A 25092-nucleotide genomic window follows, 5' to 3' on the forward strand; every position below is an offset into this window, starting at 1 on the left:
AAACTCTCCATATTTATAGTCTAAATGTCCTCTGGCCATAATTGCTTCTCCCCAGATTCTTATAGAAAAGCCCACAGCAGGGCCTCTCAGCAGCTAAGCTACTGTTTATCAATGAGGACAGATGAGACGGTGACATCCTGACACAACTTACTGCAATCTTATATCAAAACAACTTTGCTTCTAAAAGCACCTTTTTTCTTTGTTATATAAAATGGATTAAAACAATGCCACTTAAGTCATAAACAAATGAATTTTTTAAATCATATTACTTCAATATACAGCACTCTTTCTTTTAGCCCTGGACTGAAGAACTCCTATGTCTGCCTTCCATTTTTCCTGTTCTCTTAGCCTCTTTCATCAAAACCCTAGCCTTTCTATTTATTTTCCTCAGTTGACTTTGGTGGCTCATTAAAATGAGATCCTAATTTATTCCCCTTTCTTTGAGAAAAAAGATGATTTAATCTTCAAACTATCCAGGGGGTAAAAAGAGAAATTTATGTTCAATTCTTGGAGGTGAGCAAAGAAAGGCAAGAAAAGCAAACCAATTAAATTTCTATTTTAAGATTATCTGAATATTTATAGTCTGTTCTTGTGTTAGGAGAGGGGGGAAGGGGGGCACAAAATCCTAATTCAAATTTCTCACCCTACCAAAGCTAACTAGCTCTCTGCTCTCAATTTCTGGTATCTTTGATAGGGTTTCTAACAGGTAAAACTTTTCACACTGTTTAATATTTAGTCTCTTCTTTCTTGTATTCCTTCTTAGACTTATCAATTCCAACTCTTTGGAAATTCCAATGGGGGAAAATGATTCCTGATATAATCAGGGATGAGATAATAACCAGAGAATTCTCTTCTGTAATAATAGGTTAAATGTATAGTTCAGTTCATGAAGATTAAAAGGAGACACTTCATATGAAGTATTTAGCACAGCCCTTGGCACATAAAAGTGTCCAATAAATGTTTGCTATATTTTTTATAACAAACTTCCCCAGAAAGTAACTGAATGCTTCCTCCCAGTGAAAAACTGAACCTCCATAGTACCCTCCCCTCTTGGTGACACTATGTATTTGGCACCATTAGAAGAAAAATGTATCAATGAATCCCACCAACTATGAATTTAAAATGAAATTAAAACAGAGACTCTCTTCCATTCACTTAATAAGAGCCTATTGTTAACCAAGCTTTGCTCTATGGTGGAGACACAAAAGGAAAAGGTAAGCAAAATTCTTGAGATCAAGAATTTACAATGTCACTAGAAAATTAATAACACTTAAGCTGGGTTTTGTTTTTTTGGGTTTTTTTTTTAGGGGGGGAGTTAATGGAAGTTTACTTTTCCCTTTTATTTATATTTGCATTCAGTAAAATTCCAGAAAAAGTATTATTTATAAACTTTATTTCCCTAGTGTCTTTTGCCAAGAATGTGGCTTCCTGTCATTTCACTAATTCAGGAAGTAATCACCAAATAGTGATTCATATTATTCCTGTTTCTCAAATGCTTTTATCTAAAAGGAACGACCCTAAAGGTTCCTGAGCCATTAGACACTTCCAAAATAAATTGTTTTTACTAAAATTTGAATCAGATAACTGTGCCCCTTCCCCCCAATATCAATATACTAAGAAGGGCATTCAGAAAAAACCTTTTGAATTTCATTGAGCACATGTGTGCTTTTCAGGAGAATTATATATAAAAGCATTATATAAAGTACCATGTAAAAGAGCTATGTAAAATTGATATAATGTAAATAATAATGTAAATAATTATTTGTAAATAATGATGATGGAATATATCTCCAAACACTCAGCTATAGCTATAGTGATCTGGTAGGAAACTCCAAAAGTAAAGAAAAATTAAATTCAAAGAGAACTTTCTAGAAAGAAAATCCTAAATCTATATCATTCCATATTATGAGGAAGAAACAAGGGAGGTGTCCAGAAAACCCAATTGGGGTCTGTCTACACAGAGAATTCCAATGAGATCTGATTTTGAAAACAAATATAGAAAAAGGAATCTTAAAGAAAAAAAATCACAGTGGACAAGATGAGCAGACAGAAGTTGATATTACTCCAATACCACTATCAGCAATAGGAGAGACACCACAGACCAAATCTGGATGTCAATGTCTATTAAAAAAAAAAAAAAGAGCTGGAGAGTTTTTAAGAGCTGGGGTGGGGGAATAGGCCGTCTGTCTTTGTTAACTGACTCAAAGGAAAAGTAAACTTTCCTGCACCTTCATGGCAGAAGACAGTTTTACAATTTGGAGCAAGAGGCCAGCTGAAGTTAGGCTCTAATCCTCTTACAGAATCAGAGACATAGTCATGTCTTCCTTTGGAAGAGAGGATTCTCAAGTCCTTGAGAAAATCATTGTTGGGTTGTAAAACTGGCAATAAGCTTTTAAAGATTTACATCCCAAAGGTGCCAGGAGGTGGGATTACAAATTTTCTAAAGTAAATATGCCAAGAAAATGGAGGTCAGGGGCCTAGAGTCAGGAAGAAGCCCTTGTCAAGCTGAGGAATTAAGGTTCTCTGGGTCAGGAGCCATTCTTTTGCGTTCGGGCAAGCACGTGTGAGAAAACTGAGAAGAGTGCCAAAAAAGGCTAAATCCCAGGCAGAAAAGCGTATGTCCGCTGCAGAAAGATCGAAAATGGAAATGCTTTTGACAGGTTGCAATAGGAACAAGGAGTTAAACTTGCCTCCTAAAATAACTAAATTCTCACTAGGTAAATGGAGGTATAAAGTGAAAACTACTCAGAACTGCAGATGAATTATGTGGCCACACCTAAAGTGGCAACAAATCATAGGGAAGCAGGATTGCTGAAATTCCATCTAGTGGAATGAGCAAAAACACAGAAAGTAAAGACTATGTTTGGGATTCCAAAAATAACATTTTAGGTAATTTGTGCTTATATCTGACTCCTCTGTTTCTCCCACAGTGCAACTTGTAGCATTCATCCAACAAGTGATTACTGAGCAGCTAGAATGTCCAGACTCTCTTCTTGCTTATCTAATTTTATTGACTCAAAGTGCTTATAGTTAGTGGGAGGGTACAAACAAAAAAAAAACATGTATATGAATATATATGAAATGGTCATAAGTGCTAAATTAAGAAAGGTTGTGGTGGAGGACAGAAGTAGAAATGATGGGGCAGGGGTAGAACGCCACTAGGCCCTTTTCCACAGTTCCCCCAAGCTGGACTTCCCATGCCCCCTTCATCACAATAAACATGTCCCATATTCTGTTTACTCTCTCTGAAAGATGAAATTTTGTCATAATAATAGACATTGTACTAAGTCTAACACATTAATTGAGAAGATAATTTAAAATGATCATTTATCGCTTCTCGGCCTTTTGGCTAAGATCAAGTGTAGTATCTGTTCTTATCAGTTTAAAATGATCATTGATCTGCCCTTTAGCAATAAAAGTAACAAAGCCTCAGGCAAATTTCAAAACAGACGGTGACTTTTCACACCTGCAATGCTATTCCGATCAATTTTTATCATATACTTTGTGGATTTGCCTTAAATGCTGCCTGTTTTCTTTAGAAGTCAGGTCTTTATTTAAAAAACTGAGTTGCTCTGCATGAAAATAGAAACTCTACTCAGTGCTTAGAATTATCTGGGTTTTCCTTTGAAATAATATAAACAACAATACTCATATTTATTTTATAGGTTAGTATATATTATACTCATTTTATTTATATAAATATGTAGTACTCCATATTTTGAAACTACTTTTCTAGCTATTAATTCATTTCATTCTTACAAAAATCCTATAAAGAATTATTACCCCAATTTTACAAAGGAGATAAGTAAAAGTCACTGAAGATCGTGCCTGAAGTCCTATACCTAGCAACTGGCAGAGCTACAAACAGAAAAACAGGAGAAATCATTTCAGGTCTTGGCTTGGAGAGGCCTCCATCTTATTTTTTTTAATATATTTTATTGATTTTTTACAGAGAGGAAGGGAGAGAGATAGAGAGTCAGAAACATCGATGAGAGAGAAACATCGATCAGCTGCCTCCTGCACATCCCCCACTGGGGATGTGCCCGCAACCCAGGTACATGCCCTTGACCGGAATCGAACCTGGGACCCTTCAGTCCGCAGGCCGACGCTCTATCCACTGAGCCAAACCAGTTTCGGTGACCTCCATCTTAATAGTACCCTCTTTCCCAATTTAGAAATGAGGAGTGAAGTGAAATTTAGGTCTAAATTTGTAGTTTTGCTTTCGTGTTTTTGTAATTACAAATTCAACTCTGTGTCCATACCATACATTATGTTGTGGTATATTTGCATGATTAAAAGGCCTTCTAAAGGCAAAGTTGTCTATCAGAGGAAAAACTCAATTCTGACGATCTCCTTTTGTGAAATTAAGAGGCTGAATGAGAATATATCTACTAGTAAGATATTTTCCAATTATATTATTCTACGAAGTGTTTTGTAGAACTGTAGTTTTTGTAGTTTTTATTGTATAGTGTTTTTGTTTCATCTCTTTCTACTGTAAGTATGCTTACTAATAATATTTGTGCTTTTTTTCTGTAAATTCACAAGAAAATCTATTTGCATCCCCTGAGTACCCATGCACAGATCAGTTCAAAGGCTCAGAAACACCTAATCTGAGTCCATCAACTGACAATGAACTGCAGGTCTACCTTTACTGGACAGGCTGATTTAAATATAGTTGATTCAAGAATATTAAAGTGCTGTTTTCCCAACCTCAACTGACATTTCATTCATCTCACTGAAAAGTCATTTTCTGACCAAGGACACAAATAAAACCACATTTAGTTGTTATGTTCTATGATGAGGGTTGTACTTCTACTCTATGTACCCCGAGCTGAAGGGCACTGGGCAGCTGGGGTCAGGGTGGGACTGCAGGAGGCAGGTGGCCTTTGCAGATGACTAATGCCTCTTCCACAGCTGGTTAAAAATACAGCTTCCTGCTTGCTCCCTTCACATGGGTCTTTTCCCATGAGCTGTGATAAGGTGTGGGAATATGAATGTGTGTGTCATTTCCAGACCCTTCACCACTGATAATGCGATTTGTGGTGGCATTATAACACCAGATTAATTGCTCAAAATACACACCCTACCTTTACTTGAATGATATGAACCACTTCCTAATATAAAATTCATAATACACAGCTAAAGAAGCAAGGCAAAAAGGAGAGAAGAAACTTTATAACTCCGCTGAATTTATATCCTGTGGACCAGGATCTTTGTGTGTGAGACCCGGAAGCAGAGGAGCAGAATGCATTTAACACAGTCCCTCCACGGTGTGGGGCAAATCACAACTGCTCTCTGGGACCTCAGTTCCTTGTATGTAAAATTAGGGGGCTGTTCTAGCTCAGTGGTTACAAAACCAGCTGGGAAGGGTGAGATCAACACACCCAGACACACACACTCACATATTCCCACACCTTATCACAGCTCATGGGAAAAGACCCATGTGAAGGGAGCAAGCAGGAAGCTGTATTTTTAACCAGCTGTGGAAGAGGCATTAGTCATCTGCAAAGGCCACCTGCCTCCTGCAGTCCCACCCTGACCCCAGCTGCCCAGTGCCCTTCAGCTCCTGCCCAGCTGCCAAGCAGTGTTCTCTCAACTGACACTGGTCTACAACCCCCCACCACTCACACCCATAGGCAAGTAAGCAGCCCACCCAGACTGGTGTACTTTCTTGGCTCTAATTCATAAGGCATTTGATTCAACTAGCATAATGGTTTAAGAGCCAGGTTTTAGAATCAGGGAAACTACTCTGCCACTTACTGTCTGACATTAAGTAAATCTCTTAATCTCCACAAGTCTTACTTTCTTCATCTATAAAATGAAAATAATATTTCATTTTTCTCTGGGTTGTTGTAAGGATATAGTTTCTACCCTGTAAATATCACCACTGTTTTTCTTGCTAGAACTTCAAAGAGAGAAAATTCTCCCAGAAGAAAATAATTTGGAGGGGAAAAATACCCAACAATTTTCAGTTGGATAAACTCATGGTAAAAATATGAGTTCATCCAACTGAAAATCTATATATATAAAAGGCTAAGCAGCCAGTAGGTATGATGTGCACTGACCACCAGGGGGCAGATTCTCAACACAGGAGCTGCTGAGTGACAACAACTTTGCAGAGTGCCCTCTTGTACACTGAAAACCTTGGGGGATGTCGGACTGCTGGTTTCGGCCCAAACCGCGCAGGCCAGGCTGAGGGACCCCACCTACTGGAGGGACCCCGCTCACCCTGCAGATGCCCTTCAAGCCCTGGTGCTGCGCCAGGTGCCACCAGCCAGCCGGGGAGGGACTGTAGGGGGTTGGCTCCAGGGCATGTCCAGCCCATTTTGCCCAGTCCCGCCCTGCCAGCCACCTTCTAATTAATTTCCTTTCAATGTGCACAAATTCATAAATTCATGCACCGGGCCACTAGTATATATATATATATATATATATATATATATATATATATATATATATATATATATATACACACACACACACACACACACACATACATATACTGGATCGAGTATTGAAAGACCTGGGACCTGGTCCCATATCATTGTGTAACCTTGAGCAACTCCCTCAACCTTCCAGAGAGTAAAATAACCTATCATATAGTTTTAAGCTTTTGCTAGTTATCAACCTATTTCTTCTCAAATCTGAATGCATAATTTATTGCTTGCCATGTGAAAATGGAACTGGGCTCTTTAAACATCTCTTCTTTGCCAGCTGGCACAATATTAAGATATATCAGTAGAGGGTGCTAGAGAAATACTGCTGAGAGAAAAGATTTCCCCTCCTGGTCACGCTCTGCTTTCTTAGCAGGCTTCTGCAGCACCGGGGCCTCCACTGGCACCCAGCTCCTGCAGGAAGCGTGGCTCCCCCAGATCCTGGCTCCTGCAGTGACCAGTGAGTAGTGGCACCCCATGGACAGCAGCTTCCACCAGAATCCTCTCACCCAGGCAGTTTTGCACGTTAGTGCCTCAGGTAAAATAACTTCCTGTGAATAACATTCCCCAGCCACTAGAGGGTGAATTTCCAGCAAGTTCCACTAGTGAGACACCACAGCCACTTCTCTACCATCCAGTGAGCCATAGCAGGGCCTTCAACAAGGTCTGGATCTCAGCCCTAGGCTTGAAGGGACGGTCGACCTTAGTGCTCTATTTTAGCACTAGGGGTGCTGCCTACTCCTTTAATCTGCTTTTCCTGTCCTCTTAGAACCCTCTTTACTCTCCAAACATTGTTATAGCTGATCATTCTTTAAATCAAATGTTTCCTATTTAATACTGTGTAGTTTTTATCTTCTGTTTGGGCATTGACTGATACACAGCTTAAGATTCTGACACCCGGAATTACTGATTTCAGAGGTGATGTTATTTGGAATGGGATCATCTAGACTCACTGCTAAGCCTCCCAGAGGGGCATTGTTTCTGAAGTGAGATGTCAGTAGAGAGAAGCACGGTTTTTAATAAGAGGATAACTATATTTGAAGGTCAGATAAGCCTTCATTTAGGATGCAAAGGAAATGTGCCTTTTAGAGTCCAAAAGCATCTGAATTACCAAGAGGGGACATTCAAAAGCTTTGATTTGATTCTGCACAGCCAGGAGTTAGCCAAACTGGGAGGCTAAGGGCACAGTCCTCCAGATTGCCAAGTCTGACCAAGACTTCTCACCAACTGAAAGTTTGGGTGTTCCCCAAACCATCCTGGGATTTGATAATTCTCTAGAAATACTCACAGAACTCACTATTATTCTTAAGGTCATATTTATTATAGAGAAAAGATAGAAAGTAGAACCAGTCAAAGGAATGAAAGCATAGGGTAAAGTCTAGGAGCATCAAATATAGCTTCCAGCCATTCTCTCCCAATCAACTTATGGACAGCCAGTGTTACCTCTCCTGGCCACGATGTATGACGATACGCGTAAGTATTGCCAACCAGGGCAGTTAACATCAGCTTTGGCATCCAGAGATTTTACTAGGATTCATTACATAAGCCTGATTGATTGAACCATTCCATTGCTCATGTGGTTGAACTCAATTCCAATACCCACTTCCTCCTTGGAGATTGGGCTAACATCACATGGGACAGAGGGGCCCACCCTGAGCCACCTGGATAGCAGGTGTCATAAAACTACCAGGTGAAGGCCAAGGAGCCCATCATGAATAACAAAGATACTCTTGTCACTCAGGAAATTACAAGGGTTTAGAGGCTACCTCCAGGGAATCTGGAACAAAGACCAGACCTCTCTTGGGGAAGGTTAAATTCCTTACTGCACATGCACCAAATCCACTGGAGAGTTGAAACTTAAAAAAAGCTATAGTAATTATTATACTAAAACCATATTTTATGCTTACATAAGGTCAGTCTCATTAAAAGGATAATCGCTTGCATATTAAAAAAAAAGACAGGTGTGGCTCAGTTGGTTGAGAATCATCCCGTGCACCAGGCCTTGGTGGTGGGCTCCATCCCCTTCTTCTCTTGCAAATCAAACTCTATCATAAAAACTCCGTGGTCATGACACCGTCACAGCCTAACAACCAAAGACTGGTCACCAGGAGGCTGCGTGCCTGGAGAGGCGCACGTGGGTGGGCGGGGACTTGACTCTGGGTCTCACTGCATGGCGGGGGTCAGTCTGGGTCCCACCAGCGTGGCAGGTCTGGGTCTTGTGTGATATCACACGCTGGGCCTCTAGTAAAAACATATTTTTTAAAAAGAAGAGGCAGCAGCAAAATGCTATAAGATTTGTTGCCTCATCATGTTTTACCTGTTCTTTTAGCTTTAGGACCCAAGGTTTCATGCAATGGCATAAAAAATTGATTGAGAAGTGAAATTAGTCACATTAAATCCCCATTTCCTCCCTTTTATATAACAACATTTTCATTTATATACACTAGCATGCTTCATCTCGTAGGTTTGCTTCTGAAAGCATGAAGAAACCATTCTACGCCTCTTTCATCCCTCCCTAATGCCAGGAAAGGTTAGCATGCATATCAAAATATCCCTGCCGCATTAGATTCTGTGGTCCTGTGGTCTCCTCAGTCCTCTTTTTTCTATTCTAAGTGATTTTATATTTTAAATGATTTAGTTCACTGTTTTACATTTGTACTTATTCAATTACATCAGGGGTGGCTCCAGGGAATTTCAAAAAGGTTATTATTATAGTGAATGGGAAGAGCACCATGCAGGCTGTTTGAAATAGACATAAAATTTTATTTCCATGGTTGCCTTCTTATTTTATTTCTTCCAGCTAAACTGTGCATGGCAAAGGGCAAAACAAAATATAAGTGTAAAGGTGAGTCAGTCAAGGAAAGCAGAATGGCTGCCCATAAATTCATGGTAACCAATCTTGGCATAGACTCAACACTCTCAGGCCAACCTTCTAGATTTGTCTGGTCAACTCATTCTTCTGTTATTTTGACCTACTAATCCAACCTCAAAACTTAACTCACCCCTTCTCACCTAAAAAATTAAGCAGAAAATATCACCGCTTATTTTACAAAGTATAAGAATGATCTATATACACGCACATACACACACAAATGCCTTCTCCACTTGCCACCAAATATTCAAATTTGCTCTATATAACAAACTAAACTAACAATGCTTCTCCTTGGTTAAAATGGACATAAAGCCCATTTGCCTATTAGGGGAAGTACCTTCCAAAATTAAAAATCTTTCCCTCAATGCTATATCCTACAGCAATTAGCAGCCAGTCTCTCTCCTCAATTTTAATGACAAACTTATATTAAAAAAAATGAGTCAACTCACCTTGAATTCACTCCTCTAACTACATTAATCTAGAGTGTGTCCTCTATCATTTTACTAAAACAGGGCTCTCAGAACCTCTGGTTGCTAAATCCAGTGGCTATTTATAGGCCTTATCTGACTTAACTGCTCAGCATTGAGTCTGCTGACTGCGTCCTTTTTGAAATACTTCTTTCCCCATCGTCCTAGGACATAGTCATAATACTCTCTTGATTTGGTCACAACTATGGTTGCTCACTTTAAACTCCTTTGCCTTCTTTACTTAGCCATTTAACGTTGAAGGTCCTAAATGTTCTATCAAAGGCCCTATTATATTGCCACTTTTCCCTCTCTTTCTTTGAACCATTATTTATGCTCACGTCTCCATTGCCCCTAAACATAGATGACTCGCAAATATATACCCCATGCTTAGATAGCGCCTTTGTACTTCAACTAAGAATTTGTGATAGGCAACTGGACAAATTGTCTCAGAAATGCTTCAGATAGAACAAATCCAAATCACACTCATGATTCCCCTTCTTTCACCCAAAATTTTATCCTGTGATGGACCATGTCTTATCTACTCAATTAAATAAGACAGACATCTGGGGGTTATTCCTGATACCATCCTCCCATATACCTTTTATCCAATTGATCACCAAGTTGAGTCAATTTTATCCCATAAGAATTTCTTAAATATACCCCCCTTTTTAAATCTCCATTGACACATCCAAGTCCATGGCATTATAATCTTTCTACCAGACATTAACAAATCTCACATGTATCCTTGTCCAAGTTTGTACTTCTCACCACCTACCCCAATACATTCACCATGCTATCCACAGGGTGATCTGATGATATCATCTCTCCTTAAAACACTTTAATAGCTTTCTATTTCTCTTAAGATATAGATCAACATTTTGGAGTAGTTCACAGGCTCTTTGTCCTGACCCCTACTAATTCCATTCCTCCCCTGCCCCTTGCTTCCTTTGTTTTACAATATTGACCATTTCAATGAATTCAAGTGCCATGCTGCTTCTCACCCTGTGTTCTGCATGAAATGCTTCTAGCATTGCCCAGGTAACTCCCAACTTATCTTTAGATCTGTTTCTCCCATCACTTTCCCTAGAAAGCCTTCTTGATAATACCGTCTGGATCAAATCTTCCTATCATATGATCTCATGCTAACATCTGCATCTCCCTCATTAAATGTATCACCACCACAATGTTATATTTACATATGCAATCTTTTTCCTTTTTCTCCCTTATAGGATTTACTAGAGGCCCAGTGCACGAATTGGTGTATGGGTGGGATCCCTCGGGGTAGCCTGCAGAGATTGAGCCCCAACTCATACCCCCAGGCTCGCAGCCCCACAGCCCAGCCTGGCACCCTGCTGTGGCCTGGTGCCACCCCCTCATTTGCTCCACTGTCCTGCCTATGGGGCGATAAATAGGGGCCAGGCCTCCTGCCCGGCTCCCTCAGCGCCTGGGAGCCGGGTGGCGGTCCCACCCCCTGCCACTACCACTGGTCACTGTCTACTGGATGATCAGAGGGGCGATTGGGCCCCAGCTCACACCAGCCTTGGCCTGGCTCTGCCCGCTCACCTGCTCCACCATCCCACCATGGTTGCTGATGCTGGCCAATGTTCCACGCCAGCCCCTGGTGGTCAGCACATGTCATAGCGAGAGGTCAAACTCCCTGTCTCCTGGTCAAACGACCACCCAAGGGGACAATTTACATATTAGCCTTTTATTATATAGGATGGAGGACCGGGCATGTAGCAATGTTTTGTACCCCCAGAACCTAGCATACTATCTAGTTAACATGTATTTATTAAGAACATTCATACATGAAAGAGATTTTACTAGTTTGTGAAATACAAAAACATAGAGAACAGATTTTCTGCATTTCAGGGTAACATTTAACCAGTTAAGAGGAGGAGGCAATTTGTAAATTTCATTTTTGCTGCCCTATTCATTAAAATATCTTCTTCAAGAACTGGGGAAGCCTCAGAGGTGACCCAGATATGAACTGGGAGGTCAACAAAAAGGTTAAATAGCAGGTACCTAACCCCTCCCCAGCTCTGTGCTCCATTCAAGCCAGATTAACTTTGCTTTTCTCTGTGCTTACATTAGACTTGAATACATTAGACTTCCATGGAATATTTTCTTTGAATAAGTGCCTACTCTACCTCTTCCCTCACAGCGATTTGAAAATTACTGAACTAGGTAAATATCAACGTACAGTTAAGAAAATTTAAGCCCACATTAAATGACTGAAATAACTTCAAGCTGCAGAAATGTCTAATGCACTATCTCTATTAGAATAAAAAAATTAAAAATTCCCAAGAGGAGGAAAATCCCCTGGAAAAAATATAGTAGTCATCTAATGACAAAGAAGAATTGCTCCTTTCTTTCTCCTCTTTTCTCCTCCTTAGAGAATTGTTCCCTTTCCCTCTGGCTGCTGCTGTTAATCTTATAGTATTTGCTACATCATCAAGAAATAAACTTCATAGTTTGAATGTGAACATTTCTTTTTGTGACTTTGTAAAGGAGAGCCACTGGTAACTACGTGTCTCAGGCAATTTTAAAAATATATATATTTTTATTGATTTCAGAGAAGAAAGGAGAGGGAGAGAGAGATAAAAACATCAGTGATGAGAGAAAATCATTGATCAGCTGGCTGCCTCCTGCACACCCCACGCTGGGGATAGAGCCCACAACCCGGGCATGTGCCTTGACAAGGAATCAAACCATGACCTCCTGGTTCATAGATCAAATTCAACCACTGAGCCACTGAAACTTTTATTCTAATTTGCCAAATGGAAATACTAGATATTTTAAAATGTCAGGAATCTTCCAAAACAACTATTGACTGTCATTTATTTTTTATTTCTGAAGTAAATTTGAATATATTCAATTATTATCTCAATCTGTATAGATATAACTCATCAGTGCCAAGGAATTCTGATAAACAAAAAACAAATTGAAGGCAAAATATACTGCTATTCCTTCTTTGCAACACCAGAGGGAACTACCTACTGAAAAAGAAGTCAAATTTACAATGTGTACATAAATAGATTTCTCACTAGGGGGAGCAAAGAAAAAATCAAATTCAAATAATATACTCTATACATTCTTGAAAGAGTCTCTTTAAATAGAATATATATGCTTCTTTAAGAGAGGAGGACATAATTATTTTAACCTAAAGAAGCATATTACTATCAGGATGATTATAATAAAAAGCAACCAGAAAAGATCATCTCTTCCTCGGGAATCTTAAAGTGATAGAAAAACCTATATTTTACCACATATATCACTGCTATCCTCTCTCCCTCTCTGTCTCTATCCTCACTTCTTTCTTTCCTCCCTTTATACTTATCCCTCTATTTTTATCTCCATCTCCAGCTTTATACTTTTAACCCTAGTTTTATACATATATCAATCTAAATATAGATATATATTACACAAAGCAAAAATTAAAAGCTTTAACATTTAAATAGAAAAGTCAGCAAAGTATAAAAACAGAATTTACAGAAGTAGCATGGCCAAATATTACAAGGAAACAATGTTCATCTATAATAATAATTCAGCAATGCAAAATGAAACAAAAACAGCCCAGCCGGTGTGGCTTGGTAGTTGAGCATAGATCTATGAACCAGGGGGTCTGGTTGGATTCCTGGTAGGGGCATGTGCAGCCTTGCAGGGCTCCATCCCCAGTGGGGGGCATGCAGGAGGCAGCCAAATGATGGTTCTCTCTCCTCATTGATATTTCTGTCTCTCCCTCTCTCTTCCTCTCTGAGATCAATAAAAATATATTTTTTAAAATTATAATGTTAAATGCTAGTGAGCATGTAGCAAATAGACATTCTCATACACCACTGCAGGAATAATAATTGGTTTAAAAAAAATCTTCCAGAAAGCAATGTGGAAATGCATGTTTGTAGGTTTTAAACCTGAAAAAGTTCACCTCTTTTAATTTAGCTTAAGAAAGTCATAAGAGATATGTAAAATATAAATGTATAAAGACATTTTCCAGAGCAATATGATAGAAAAAAGTGTAAGTAAACTTAATATAATGGGAATAGTAAAGTATAACTTTCATTTCAAAAATATCATGCTCTCATTGAAATTTCGGTCTTCAAAAAGTATTAAATAACATTTAATTACATTATGCTATCTTAGTAAATTAAAAAGAACAGAAAATAAAATTATATGAACAGTATGTTCACAATATATTTTAAAATGTTTCTTTATAAACAGTGGTTAGATTTACTTAGTAGGATTACAGATACTTTAAAATTTTCTTTTTAAATTTTTGATTCTTTCTAAATTTTCTACAATGGGCAACATACCAACCTATGGTTAGAGGGGGGAAACATTTTTACCTTTGTTTAAAAAAAACACAACAACAACAACAATGTTTCCAAAAAGATTCAAGAATAGTAAAACAACAAGAAAAACCAACATCTCTTATTAGAATAAGTTCAAAGAGCTGACATCTTTCAAGTTAAAATATATATTGTGCCCTAAACGGTTTGACTCAGTCGATAGAGCATTGGCCTGCGGACTCAAGGGTCCCAGGTTCGATTCCGGTCAAGGGCGTGTACCTTGGTTGCAGGCACATCCCCAGTGGGGAGTGTGCAGGAGGCAGCTGATCGATGTTTCTCTCTCATCGATGTTTCTAACTCTCTATCCCCCTCCCTTCCTCTCTGTGAAAAAAATCAATAAAATATATTTTTAAAAATATATCAATAAAATATATTTTAAATAAAATATATTTAAAAAATATATTGATTACCTGTCTATCCATCAAGATACACACATATGAATGAGGTATGAGAGTACCTATTTTACTAACTATATACCAGCATTTTATTTTTAAGATTATATGCCAGTTATTTTGTAGAACGTCTCTCAACAATTTGTGGGTTTCTTCCTTATAATATAATTCTGGTTATATATTTATGTTTGGGATATTAATTAAGTAATATGTTTTGCCTCAGTAAATCACATCATATGTCCGATTTGTGGTGATTAATAAGTCATTTCTGGGGAGATGTTTTGAGATAATGTACATGCCCTGAATCTCATAAAAATGTATACTAGAGTGCTTTCATCCTTTGATTATTTATGCCTGAGTCACAAGATGATGGCTTTCTGACCATCATTTCTTCTACTTTTAATAGTTGGCTTTTCTTTTGTAAAGTTTTATTTTCTCTCCCATTTACTTAGCAGTATAGGCACATGGACTTTTCTTTTAATCAATGGGTTATAATCCATTACTGTTATTTTTTATTTTGATATTCCAATGCTGCCAGATTTGGTCATGGTAAGCCACTAGAGGCTAGCCCCTTTGTCCTTTTTATTTTTTTAATCCTCACTTGAGGATATATTTTTATTGGTTTTTAGAGAAGAGAGAGAGAGAGAGAGAGAGAGAGATTGGTGGGAGAGAGAAACATCCATTGGTTGCCTCCCTATTGCTCCCCAACCAGGGAATCAATCCTGCAACCTTTTGGTTTAGGGACAACACTTTAACCAACTGAGCCACCCTGCCAGGGCCCTTTGTCCTTTGACATGCCCCCATCATTTTTCCTTTATTAATTGTTTTTGAGCACTTACTTGGTGGCACCACAAAATGTTCTAAGATTATTTGTACTTTCCTTCCTGCCTCAGCTCTAGAAAATTCCAGTCTAACACTACAGAGTTCTTTCTAGCCTTCCTCTATTCCATATTTGCATCTCCCTTCTCTCAAAGTAAAAACCCTGGCTCTGAACATGATCACTGTCTTTCCTCGTTCACTCCAGCCTCTGCAATACACAGAAAGTAGTTTCAGAATTGCTAAATTCATGCTACTGTGAAATGCAAACCTATAAGAAGAGTTTAAGATTAGTTCATAGTTCATTTTGTCTTTAGAGTAAAGTTGTAATTCAAGAGTTATTTGGTTTAAAAATATCTTTAGAAGATATTTGGTTAGATCTTTTAACCCCTTTACTGTGGTTATGTTACTTAAAATTAATTTCAGAAAGATAATTATATTTTATTAAATTTATCTTATGTGAATAAGCTTATTTGAAGGTTCTTCTGGTCTTATTAATGTGTTTTTCAATTCAATGCCAAGTAAAAGTATTTTCATTTACTTAATGTTTTTACAATGTTTCTTTTTTCTGAAGATGAAAAGTATCATATAACCAAAAGTATGAAATAAATATCACTGATACAAGTAAATGAGTGAGTAAATATATGTGGACAAGAGACCAATTTCCCATGCAGAAGAATTTCAAATACTGTAATTTATATAGTTTATCCTCAAGATGGTGGAACATAACTCCTTTCTCCTTAAGTGTGGGCTGTGCATTGTGACTTCCTTCCAAATAGTACAGCATGAAAAGGAGGCAAAAAAGAGTAACTTTACAGTAAAGCAACCTACCAGATACTGTCATCCAGGTTATCAAGGTTAACATCAACAGTGATATCATATTAATAGTACATACTCTTGAAATGATGAAATGGCATTTTACCTCTGTGGTCACACCCCCCCGCCCCATTACATTACCCCAGTCTAATCATAAGAAAAACATCAGAAAAATCCCAACTGAGTGACATTCTAATAAATATTTGACCAGTATGCCTCAAAACTTTCGAGGTCATTCATCAGAAGCAAGGAAAGAATAAGAAACTACCACAGCCCAAAGGAACCTATGGCGACATGACCTACTAAAGGTAACATAGTGTTCTGGGTGAGATCTTGGAAGAGAAATAGGACATCAGGTAAAAAGTAGGGAAATCTGAACCAGTATGAACTTTAGTTAATGACAATGTACCAATTTAGGTTTATTAATGTAACAAATGTTCTCTACTAATGTAAGATATTAACAATAGGTGAAACTGTGGGTATATGGAAATTCTCCCCACTATCTTTATAATTTTCCTATAAATATAAAGCTATTCTAAAATTAAAAGTTTATTTTAAAAATCAGTGTAGAATACTTGGAAAATGCAAAACATCTAAAGAGGAAAACTTAATTATTTGTACCATTTCTACATAAATACCTTTAATATTTTTAGCATATTTTTCTCTTTCTCTATCACTCCCTCTCTTTTTCTCCCCCACTTCTCCTTCCTATCTTTCCTCCCTCCTTGGTATCTCTCTATTTCTATCTTCATCTCTTTCAATATTTTTAGTATACTTTTCTTTCTGCCTCTCACATTCACTGGCTGTCTTTGGATAAATCTTTGTGTGGTTTGGCCAGAATTCCAAAATATAATAGATATGAAATGTCAACTGACTCTTAAATATCTCAATCAAATAAAGAATACGGAAGGACTGGAGAGTAGGCAGAAGAATTGGTAAAAAGCTGCTTCTATAATATGAGTTCTCATTTGACTTCACTCCAGATAAACCTTTACTGGAAGCTTATCCAGGCAGGGAAATTCTCATAAAACCACTCACAAGACTTAAAATGTGTTTCTGCGATTAAGAAGTCTTGAGGATCAGTAACTGATTTGTGTGTGGGTGAGAATGCCAACGTAGGCTGGCAGCAAAGCAAACTGGGATAGGTCTGAACTCTTAGACTTTGTTGAAGCAAAGAAAATGAAAAAAGTTTTCCCATAAACCAGATGTGAACCATGCAGGATAAAGGGGCAAAAGGGGTTAGCCTAGGTCCTGGCCAACAAACAAAGCTGCCTGGAAGGGCAGAGGGACCCTAGCTGCAAAATGCTGGACATGGCCAATAGATTCCTGGGGACTAAAGAAATGAACTATAAGCAACCAGATGGAATAAGGAAGCATCTACCCAAGTCAAGGGAGTTTCGGTAGAGAGGTGCTCTCAGTGGTGATCACTAAGGATCCAATAGTGCTTGCCAGCATCTAAAATCACGAAGCCATCCAGCCTAGTCAGGATGCCTCTGTGCCTGATATGGGCTAAATGTTTGTGTTCCCCAAAATCCATATATTGAAGCCCTAACCCCCATCGTGCCTGTATCTGAGGGTGAGACCTTTGAGAGGTAATTAGTTTTAGGGCAGGAGGGAAGAACTCTCAGGATGGAATTAGTGTTCTTAGAAGAAGAAGATCTCTCTGTGTGTGTCTTGCTCTTGCTCTCGCTCATGCTCACTCTCACTCTCGCTCTCTCTATCCCTTTCTCATTCCTTCTCTTCCTTTCTCGTTCCCTCTCCCTCTCTCCAACTGCACACATTGAGGAAAGGCTAGATGAGGACACAGCAAGAAGGCAGCTATCTACAAGTCAGGAGGAGAGCCCTCACCAAGAACTGAATTGGCTGACACCTTGACGCTCACCTCTCAGAAGCCAGAGCTGTGAGAAATATATCTGTTTTTAAGTTACCCTATCTATGGTATTTCCTTATAGCAGCCCAAGCTGACAGACAGTGCTTTTTCTTACTTCTAATTCCTTTCTTCTCTCGTTACCTCTAGAAGCCAGAAACATCAGCTGGTAAGTGGGTAGGAGGTGGGCAATGAGATAAAAAGTCCAATCACACAGGCCTTTCTTGTAAGCGGGCAGCTGCCATCTATAGACCTTAGAAAGGAGGGAGGTAGGAAGTCCTACTTTTCAATTAAGGTTGAATCACTTAATATCTGGAAATGACCACTTCCTAATTACTGAAATAATGTTTTGTAAATTTAAGTATCTTTTAACTCTTTGAAAAAAAGTCTTAGACTATTTCCAAATACCATCCAGGCTGGAGAAATGTTTACCTCCACTAAATAACTATTTAAGGAATAATGAAAGACTAACATAAGATAGTATTTCAATTGTGCAAAGCACCATGTTTGCTCATTATGCTGAATACACAGGGTAGGGAAAAGGTAGGTATACAGTTATGAGTATGGGAAACAGTTTATTCTCTCATTATTTATTAATTATTGTATTTTGTGTATGAACAACTGTACACCTACTTTTGCCCCGCCCTGTATATTTGATATTGGCTGAATTGTTTCTGCCCCCAAATTCAAATGTTAAAGCCATAACCCCCAGTATCTCATGATGGGACTGTATTTGTTAATAGGGCCGTTAAAGAAATTAAGTTAAAGGAATTTGTTAAGTAGTTCCTAATCCAATATGACCAGTGTTCTTATAAGAAGAGGAAATGTGAATACACAAAGAAACACTAGGGGCATGCACATACAGAGGAAGGATCATATGAGGACAGAGAGGGGAAAAAATAGCCATCTGCCCACCAAGGAGAAAGGCCTCAGGAGAAACTGAACTGAAGATGCTGACACCTTGATTTAGACTTCTAGCCTGCAGAACTGGGAAAAATAAATGTCTTTTAAGCCACCCAGTTGGTGAGATTTTGTTATAGATGCCCTAGCAAGCTAATACACTGTCCCCTATATAGGTGATATATCACACTTAATTTCCAACACCTTCCTGTTCTCTGTTTCTAACCTTGAACTCATCTCTCAACCTAATCCACTCTCCTTTTCCTCTGTGATTATTCTTGGCTTCTTTCCTTACCTGCAATTGGCCTCCCTTCTCTTTCATTAGGCCTGTGTTTAGCCTCTACATGTACAAAACAAACAGATGTCAAAGGATACTGGTTATTTCCCTGGCACCTCTGTTACAGGGCTGATGCAACCACTAAAGCCCGTCCTTTCCATTCTCTACCAAAATTCTGTGGTTGAATTGAGCCAAAGCCCAGAAGCTACACCTCTACACTTTATAAAGTTCTTATTAGCTAATATCCCACCAATACATAGAGAAGTAAACTTCCCCATGGCATTGGGAATAGTAACAAGTCACAGGAAAGCTGGAGAACAAGTTCCAAGTCTTTGATCAGCCTGGGGAGAAGGGCTGTTTGTCTCTGACAACCTCACACTAGCTCTATAATAAAAATATCTCCTTTCCTTAGACTTTTTACTCTTATGCAATGAGTGTGTTACCTGGAGTAAAGCTGTATGCAGTTAGGTAACACACTCACTTTGGGCAAGTTTTGTCTTTACATAAATTGTTATACATGGGGCTTTGCTTTAGCTCATGGGTGGGAAACTTTTTTTCTGCTAAGGGTCATTTGGATATTTATAACATCATTTTAGGGCCATCCAAAATTACCAACCTAAAAAATAGCCTGCTATATTTGGTCAAACATTTAATGAACTCACCCCTAATGCCTGGCCAGGGCCAGACCAAATGAGTTTGAGGGGCTGATACAGCCTGAGGGTGGACATTCCCCCCCTCTGCTTAGCTAAAGAAACAAAGATATATTTTTCCTTTTTTTTTTTTTTTTTAGAAAGAGGCATCAAGGCAATGTTAGGGATGGAAGAATAGAGGCAATGGAATGAGGTTTGCTTTCCAATAGACCCCTTAGGTCATAAGAGAGCTTCTAGGCAAGAGAGGAGTGAAGACCTGAGCCGGAGGAAGCCCAGTCATGAGGGACCTAGGAACTGGCAGTGCCACTATAAGTCTCTTCCTAAAAATACCTTGCTTTGACCTCCTGCAACACCAGCTGCTTCGTCTCCACTGGGCATGTGTATTGCCACAGGCATGCAGAAGTTCCTTCAAGCAGCTGTGGAATAATGGATTTTGACAAAACAGCAGAGCAAGATGCCAACTACAGAAATCAACAGCAGAGATCACAGTCCTTTGTACATCTCAATCAACAAAGTTTTTTTTTCAAATAAAGCACAATATAGGGGAAAACAAGTTGACATGAATTCATAATAAAATAATAGAAATAAAAAGTCTAGGAGCAGGGCAACCTTATAAAATTAGAAAGAGGATTATTTTTCTCCATCCTCTCCTATTTCCCCTTTCAGGACCCTGGACACACATTTCCCCCCTTTTTCTCCCCTTCCCTAAAAGATACCCAGGTTAATAGAGGAAATAGCACTTAAATTTAGGGTCATTTAGACACAATTTTGAATCCATGCTCTGCTGCTTACCAGCTATGTGACCAAGGGCAAGTCCTTAACCTCTGAGGTTCAGTTTCCTCGTGGGACTCATGGTAACAACCTCACTGTTATGACCTTTTAACCAAACAGGGCAGCTCCTTTCTTTCCCCTCCACCTTCCTCTTACTGAGGCACCAAATCCTGGCCTGGCCTCCCCGCAGTTCTCCAAGGCTCCAGGATTCATTTCTTTCCTTCCCCCCGTCCATGCCCAGCTTCAGGTTCTCACCCGCCATAAGCATCTTAAAGAAGGTAAATTGTGACGCAAGTAAATGAAACTTTAATGGTGCAATTGGAGACAGTTAAAGAGTTATAGATGTCAGGACATCCCTCAGGGACATTCCCTAACAATCATTGGTCATCACTTTTGCCTACAATACATCTGCTAGGCAGTAGGTTTTCAGCTCTAATGTATAAAATTAATAAACCGTTAGGATTTAGAGTAGTACAGAGAGGAAGAGCATGATCTTGGGAATTTATTTGTCTCCTTAAAAATCCCGGCTCTGCCACTTACCTGCTGTGTGGCCTTGGGAAAGTTACTAAAACCCGGCTGCACTCTGCACCTCAGTTTTCTTATCTGGAAAAAAACGGGGGGAGAATAGTGTATATTGTATGAGGTTGCTATAAAAATTAAGTGAATTGATACATGTAAAGTCCTTAGAACAGTGCCAATGTTGAAATTGAAATCAGTTTATTAAAATGATTAAAAGGAAGATCCTAAATATGAAGAAAATGATGCATATTCTTGTACCATAAATGTTCTTTTATTTAAACAGCAGACTTGCAAACTCTGACTCAGAGATAAATACCTCATGCTTCTACCAAATGAAGGTTAGGCACACAAAGATTTATGAAGTGTGACGCTTACTAGTCACTCATTCATGCATTAAGAGGAAAAATAGATAAGCCAAGCCAGACACAGACATTAGCCACCCCCATTACACACACACACACACACACACACACAAACACACACACAATGCATGTGTGCACACACACATGCACACAGACATTCTTTTTTCATGTTTCCTACACTAACTCCATATCTTGGTGCATGAAGGACTATTTTTTATGCAGTTTGAATTTGAAGCCTAAATTTTAAAAACAAACAAACACTATAGTGTAGTAGTAATGAACATGGGCTCTGAGCCACATTTAATTTATCTGTTTTGCAGATAAGCATATCGAGACAAGGAGATGTTAATATACTTGCACAAGATGAGTGGGAGCTGCTTTCATTGAGCATCTGTAATGGACTAGAGACTTAAATTCTCAGCTCACCTAATTACTCCACAACAACCCTCCATAAAGGGCATGATGCCCATGTCACAATTGAGGAAACAGAGATCCAACAATAATTGGAAGCTTGCTGGTTTGGCTCAGTGGGTAGGGCATTGGCCTGTGGACTGCAAGGTCTCGGGTTCGATTTCAGTCAAGGGCATATGCCTGGGTTGCAGACTTGATCCCCAGTGGGGGGCATGCAGGAGGCAGCTGATCAATAATTCTCATCATTAATGTTTCCATCTCTCTCTCCCTCTTCCTTCCTCTCTGAAATCAATAAAAATATTCTTACAAAAAAGAATTGGGAGCTTGTGCAAGATTACTAAATTAGTAGAGAGCTCTGATTTAAATTTGTTTCTCCACCCAAAATGTCATGGATTTTTCTTGATTTCTCAACCTTTATTACTCTCCAATAGTTAGATGGAACTGTATAAAATTAATATGAAATTTATCAGTCAAATATGGTCAAATTTGGAAATGTCATATAATTCAATGTGTACTTAGAGATGCGCTGTGCAGAAATCATCACAACGCCTTACTAATACTGTTGCTCCCCTGTATTTTCCTCACTTTCTCAAATTCATACTTTACTATCCTATAGCTATTGATACTGATTCGAATGGAACATCACTGGGAAGGATTTTGGAGGAATATTAGACATGGTCTCTGCTATCAAATGACTACAGTCTAGTTGGCAAGATAAGACAATCTCAATAGAAGCTATCAGAGAGCAAAACAATAAAAACGAGATTAAACTGGCCATCAATGGATGAATATTCATATGTCAGGCTCCATGCTTGCTGATACAGTGATGAGTAAAAGAAACATGATCAAGACATGGTTCATGTCCTCATGGAGCAACAGAGGGGAAAATACTGAACAAATAATTAAATAATCATAGATGTGAAATATTCTCAGAGTGGTCATCATTTATTTTCTCTTCTGACTAAACACCCCTACTTAGATTAAGTCCTGGTTCGCAGACCCTGCCCTGGCTCTACCTGCAGGGCCCTCTCTGACCTCAGTGGAGTGGATGTAGATCAGCTCATTTTGAAGCAGCCTCTTTTTATTTTACAGACTTCCATGTCTTTGTCTTTGAAGACAACTTTTCTGGCGATTCAAGAATGGATCCACCCCTGAATGTAAAAGAACTATGTAATTAAACAGGGTGGATTCTTTTTCTCTGTGAGTGACTGCTTGCAACTACAAATAAGTTTCTGGTTTAGGGGAACTAAATAAAGAACGTGATCAACAATTTTCTCCTTAAAACATACAATTACAAACCACAGCAGGCTCAGATACAAGTATGCCCATGATTTTGGGGGAGTCAAATATATTCTTGGTGCTTCTTATGCTCCTGGTGAAAACCATGGAGCCACTGGGTGGAGCACAGGAAAGAGGATTAATTAAGAGGATAAAACCCTGGATGTAACTACTAGGGCACTGGAACTCTTTAACTGCATTTTGTACTCATGGTTGAAATTATAACCAAATTGAATACTTTGAAAATAGGCTACATTTTCATAAACATGTTTTATTAAAGGCCTGACCAATTTTAGTGTACATAATTGTATGCTTTCACTAACTTGAAGCTTCTGTAATTCAATCATTTGGTTTTGTATTGAACTCAATTTTGAAGGTCTCCTTTAGAATTTCAGTAGTGGGTATATTTTAGAGGACACAAATTGGCTGACAGCATATTTGAATACAAACATTAAATCATCTTTTAAGAGGAACTTGCTATTTCTCAGAAGCTTTTATGGCATCGTCACAGACCTAAAGATATCTGAATGCTACATAATGGAGCACTTCAATCATATGTGAGCCCTTTGGGCCTTAAGAGTCCTTCCCATTGATTTAAGCAATATTTGTATTGACATTTTTATGCATCATGCACTTGATTTCAAAGCCAGAAAACAGTGGGATTGCTTCATAGATTACTAGAAGGGTTAGAGACTAATAAAAATAAATTCTGTCATGAAAATGAAAAGAATGAATATATATTTTACAATTAAAGGCTCCAGCTTCTCCAAAACTCTATCACTTTATATCAACTCAACAACAATAACAAATGCGATAAAATTAAAATGGCATCTCGTGGTTTAATATTTAAACAAGTGAAAACATAGGCGTTCTTACATTTATTGTACTAAATAACCCTGTGAGGTAAGAATTATTTTCTTTGTTTTATAAGTAAGAAAACTGAGGCTCAGAAAGGGGTAAGAGTCTTATCAAATACCACATGGATTAAGAAGTAAGAGAGCTTAAACTTGAAATCAGTTCCATCAAACCCCAAACCAACATATTTATCCATAAACAATATTGCCTGATGGGAAGGAAGAAAACAAACTACCAGGTTATCATAGGAAACAAAGAGGAAGGTGATAAAGTGCAACTGTAGGAAATTATGCATTGTGACTTCCAGCTATATGAAATCATTTTCAATAACTGAGTGAGACATTTCCAAAGAAGAAATGACAGAAAACTGGAAATTTAGAGCAATTACTAAGAATATTGAACAAAATCAAAGCTGATTTTAGTTTGCATTTTGCAAAGCTCTATGGTGATTAAGAACATGAATGAACCAAGGAGTCAGGCTCTTCTGGCTCCAAGCTCTTGCTCTGTCTTTTAATAGCTATGCAATTCTGGGCAGTTAACCAGTTTAGCCTCAGTTTCCTAAATGATTTAACATACACAACTATGATAAAGTTTAATGTATTAATTAGTTACAGTAAGAGATTAATAGCCCTAGCTGGTTTGGCTCAGTGGGTAGAGCCTCGGCCTGCAGACTGAAGGGTCCGGGGTTGGATTCCAGTCAAGGGCACATGTCCAGGTTGCAGGCTCGATCCCCAGTAGTGGGTGTGCAGGAGGCGGCCAATGAATGATTCTCTCTAATTATTGATGTTTCTATCTCTCTCTCCCTCTCTCTTCCTTTCTGAAATCAATATATATATATATATATATATATATATATATATATATAGAGAGAGAGAGAGAGAGAGAGAGAGAGAGAGAGAGAGAGAGAGAAACAACTAATAATAAAATTGAATAATTTTTTTTAAAATATATTTTATTGATTTTTTATAGAGAAGAAGGGAGAGGGACAGAAAGTCAGAAACATCGATGAGAAAGATCGATCAGCTGCCTCCTGCATGCCCCCCAGTGGGGACGTGC

General features: G+C 38.5%; 1 pseudogene; it reads left to right on the plus strand.

The window, feature by feature from the left end:
* Positions 1 to 3329: 3329 nt before the first annotated feature.
* Positions 3330 to 3432, plus strand: LOC132242481 (U2 spliceosomal RNA; annotated as a pseudogene).
* The last annotated feature ends 21660 nt before the right edge of the window (positions 3433 to 25092 follow it).

Source organism: Myotis daubentonii, chromosome 9 (genome assembly GCF_963259705.1).
Source record: "Myotis daubentonii chromosome 9, mMyoDau2.1, whole genome shotgun sequence".
NCBI lineage: Eukaryota > Metazoa > Chordata > Mammalia > Chiroptera > Vespertilionidae > Myotis > Myotis daubentonii.